At 48.8% G+C, this 4,642-nt stretch overlaps 1 long non-coding RNA gene across 1 annotated transcript; it reads right to left on the minus strand.

Moving 5' to 3' along the window:
- Positions 1 to 933: 933 nt before the first annotated feature.
- Positions 934 to 2,281, minus strand: LOC103675422. The gene is made up of 2 exons (XR_571847.2): positions 1,661 to 2,281; positions 934 to 1,562 (listed from the first exon to the last, which is right to left on the minus strand). It is a non-coding gene; the product is annotated as an uncharacterized LOC103675422 (long non-coding RNA).
- Positions 2,282 to 4,642: the final 2,361 nt, after the last annotated feature.

Here is a 4,642-nt window from a genome sequence, read left to right on the forward strand (position 1 = left end):
AGCTACTGGGGGCAGGGAGAACTCGGGTAAGGTCCTTCTGGTACTATGAGGACAATGAGGACCCTCACTCACGCCTCTCCTTCAAATCTGTCAATTTGGGTCACAGGCGTAATTGGCTGGACACGGTTCCTTAATGAACCCTTCTGAAACGGGTCTCACCTTAGATGTCATTGAGGCCACCTGCCCCCCATCCCTAACATTTTATTGCATTCTCATTAGAGTCTCTCCCAGTAACAAGAAAACACAGCACTTGTCGTCACTAAGTCACGACCCCAATGCCAAGCACTTTAGATGCATTATTTTATTTCATCCTCACATCAGCTCTGAAGTACGTGCTATTGTTATCTCCTTTTCACAGACGAAGAATCTGGACTTCGGGGACCTTGGGTCATCAACGGCACAGCTGGGATTCAAACTGCTAGCTTTTCTGACTCTCGGGTCTAGGTTCGGAGGCTCAACTGCCTCTCTAGACGCAAGCACAAATGCAGGAACGTGTCACTCATTCATTCACAAATATTTACTGAACGACAGCTACAGGCTAGTGTAAGAGAGTCTAAGGGCTAAGAGTACAGTAAACAGGGAAGGTCCCTGTTTGCAGGAAGTTAACATTCTAGAGGTTAGAAAACAGACAAGAAACAACTAGCTGATAAAACAAAAAGGATCAATCAGGTGGTGATAAATGCTAAGACTATAACAAAAGGCGAGGATACACTGGCTAGAGAATGCCCAGAGCAGGTGCGAGGGAGGGAGGGAGGGAGGGAGTTCACTTGAGTCCGAATGATGAGGGAAGCCCTCTCTTAGGAGGTGACCCCTGAGCCGAGGCCTGCAAGATGAGGAGGGAAGAGAGTCCCAGGCAAGGGCCTAAGGCATGTTTGAGAAACACAACGGAGGCCCAAGTGGCTGGAGTGAAATGAATAAGGAGATTGCATCCGATGCTGAAAGTGAGAATTTATGTTCGTGTCAGAAGGAGCCAACAACATCTCCTTTACCACTGACTCTACAGCACTGATATGTTCGAGGGACATGTCACGGTCACTGAAGAAGATGCTTGTTGCTTTTAGGAGGAGTGACAGGGCGAACACTACCCAGCTTCCAGTTCTAAGAAGTTACACAACGGTCTGTCCCGGAGTGGACGGACACCTGCCACTAAGCCGCGGTGCAGAGTTCTAGCTCCCGGCCGACTGCACGCTGGGAGAGCCTGGCTGGCTGGCTGGATTCTCCAGAAGAACTGCAGAGTGGACAACTGTCCATCAGAGCCCAGCGGCCTGCATGCAACACAAGGAGTAGGAGACCGGCACGCTGCTGCTGGGGGTGTGTGCGCACACGTGTGTATGTATGTGTGTGCGTAGGTGTGCATGCACGTGTGCGTGTGTGTGCGCGCACGCTGCCCCTCCCCACAAACTACACAATAGCTTCTCTGTTCGCCTGCCTGCACAATCTTCTCTACTCTCTGGAGGACAAATGTGTGTAACGTACAGGAGGAGGCCATTTCCCTGGGGATTGGAGTCTTCCTTTCCGGGTGGCAGATCCTGAAGCCGTGCTTGCTGCTTTCAAGGGATGAGCTGGAAGGGAACGTGGCAGAGATTCACACCAGCCTCGCAAAGGATGAGGGACAACGGGTTTAAGCCAACCTGTACCTCGCACTGCTTGCCTGACTCACGTGTTGCCTTCCTTCGTACTGCCTTTCTCATCTGTGATGTGACATCCGATGGAAAAGGTTTTTCTGATTATCTCCAAGATTCACTGTAGGAAGCAAACCACAGGCCACTTTAAAGGGTTATCTGGTACATTTTCTTTTGCCAAGAATTTTTTCAGCCTGTCCAGAAAATGCTGCTACCCCCTCCAACCGCTCTAGATGGACAGCACATGAACAAGGTCCAAGAGGCAACTCTGGGACTAGAGAGACGGTACTAACCTCAGGGTCAGCCCAAAGTGCGACTGTGACCTGAGCCAATTCTGGCCTCCCCACTCTGCATCTTTGCCACGTTTTCCCTACCACGCACCCCCTCACCACTCCCCCGACGTGGCCACCTGCCGTAGACGACAAAAGGCGGCTGCGGGGAGGCAGCACGGCTTTGGAAGCAGACCTAGTTTTGAATTCCAGTTTTACTGCTGTTAGCAGTGTGATCTCAGTTGAGCTACTCAGCTTTTATGTGCCTCAGTGACCCAATCTGTAAACTTAAGCTTAGTGTCGAGAAAATTAACACCAGAGCACCCAGCTCTGTATATTTTGGGCAACTATTTGGCATTCATCCTTCTCCTTCTCGCCCTTCCCCCACAACCAAATGCCCATGCCCGTGGTTTCCTACGGACACCGGCTAGCGCAGACAGAAGATGCTCACGATTCATTCTCACAAAGATGTTAATATTCAATAATGGCTTTATATGCTTCTCTTCCCAGTGATGTATTTTTTTTTAAATTTTAGTCATTTATTTGAGAGAGAGAGAGAGAGCATGAGCAGGGGGAGGGGCAGAGGGAGAAGTAGACTCCCCGCTGAGCAGGGAGCCCGATGCGGGACTCGATCCCAGGACCCTGAGATCATGCCCTGAGCCGAAGGCAGACGCTTAACTGACTGAGCCACCCAGGCGCCTCCTCGTCCCAGTGATATCTGTGACCCAACCAGCAGGGTTGAATCCACAGCAAAGAGCTCCTAGTTCGGGAATTGCCCGCTATGCGGTCACACCGGCTGAGCGTGAGCCTTCCCCAGCTACGGCACACCACGCCACGCCTACGGGAAAAGCAAAGCAGGGTATTTGTGAGCTGACCATGATCTTATCCCTGCTTCCACACGGTGCAACCACAGTTCATTCGAATAGAAGAGGCTGACTGAGGGAAAACCACATCCAACTTGGGAAGTGAAATCTTAGACAAAGCAAACTTTTATTGACTCCTAGAGATAGATCAAAAATTCATTCACTCAGAAAAGAATGGAAGGCTATTCATGCAGTTCTTGGGCCAGATTTAATGCGGACTTTAATCAATGCTGTGAAAGCCCAGCCTGCTCCCAAACCGCTAACTAGCCTGTCCGCTTTCACATCTCTTCTTCTGTCTGCAAAGCTCTTATCACCCCTTCTGCACCTGGCAACATCCTATTCATCTTCGAAGGCCTCGCTCAAATGCCATATTCTCTGTAAAGCTTTTCAAAATCTTCATCCAACCATCCAGCAAAATTAGTCACACAATTCTTTCTCTCTTAGTGTTTTGTTCCCACCTTGAGAATAAGGCTTCCCACAGTTTATTCACACATCACATGGTAGTACAGCTACTGGTTTGTGCTCTGTCTCCCACACCAGACCGTGAGAAATTCGAGGGCAAGAGCCCTGCTTTACTCATGTTTGTGTTCCTGGGATCATGTACCGTGCCTGGCCCTCAGGAAATGATGGTAGAATTGACTCCCTTAACCTTGGGGAAAGTGCTGACTGTCCTCAAGTCTCAGAGTCCTCCACCTCCTTTATAAAAGGTGACCGAGATACCCACCACAAAAGGTCAGCATTCAGAGTCTCTATGTCAGATGTGAAAAATTATCTTATACCCAACATAGACCCCTGTACATAATTAGCTCGCTAGAGGTTGATTAAATGCAACCAACCAGTTAAAAATATTCAGATCCTGTATCTCTAGTGCATCTCAGTAAACAAGACAGGCAATAACCCTGATTATGGAGTTTATATCTCATAAGCAGAAAACAACTGACACCTGGTAAACAAATACACCAGGAAATATTAGGGATCGATGTGTTGAAGAAAGTTAAACAGGGTGTTGATACAGAAAGTTACTTAGGTAAGAGAGGTGGTAGGGAAAGCTTCTCAGAGAACGTGATGTTTAGCTGGAATCCACATGAGCAAAGGAACCCAGTGAAGATCTAGGAGAAGAGCACTCTGGGCTCTGCAACAGAAAGTGCAAAGGCCCTGAGGCAGGTACAAGATAGAAGTACTAAAGAGGAAAAGTGAGGTTATATCATGGGATCATTTTGACTTAGGAGGAGTAAAAGAGATGCAGTTAGAGAGGTAGTCAAGAGGTAGATCATTCGGACACTTCACAGACTAGGAAAAGGAATTCACATTTTATTCAAAATGCAATACAAAAAAATGTAGAGGTTCTTTTTTTTAAGATTATATTTATTTATTTGACACAGAGAGAGAGAGAGAGAGAGAGCTCAAGCATGGGGAGTGGCAGGCAGAGGGAAAGGGAGAAGCAGCCCCCCACAGAGCGGGGGGAGCCTGATGTGGGACTTGATCCCAGGACCCCAGGATCATGACCTGAGCCAAAGGCAGTCACTTAACCAACTGAGCCACTCCAGCACCCAGAAACTGCTCCAGACAAATGCCACAGAAAAATCTGTGACTCTACTCTCATTCATACCAGCAAAAGCCAAGTAGGAGCCCAGGCTCCCACCCTCGTGAGGCTGTAATGAGGAGCTCCAACACCGAAGGGGGCTGGTATGAGAGGACAAGTAGGGAGCCAGGAATTTTATCGCCACTGGCCAGTAACGGCATGCCAATCCCTTATGGTGTCAAAGGACACCACAGAGCAACTGGACTTCTACCTCCACGCAGCAATAATGAGGTGTGCACTCCCCTTCCCAAATGGGATGGTGTCAAAGGAGACCTAGTGGAGAATCAGACTTTGTCCTCCACTCAG

The sequence above is a fragment of the Ursus maritimus genome, unplaced genomic scaffold, assembly GCF_017311325.1.
Source record: "Ursus maritimus isolate PB19 unplaced genomic scaffold, ASM1731132v1 scaffold_26, whole genome shotgun sequence".
In the NCBI taxonomy this organism is placed as follows: domain Eukaryota; kingdom Metazoa; phylum Chordata; class Mammalia; order Carnivora; family Ursidae; genus Ursus; species Ursus maritimus.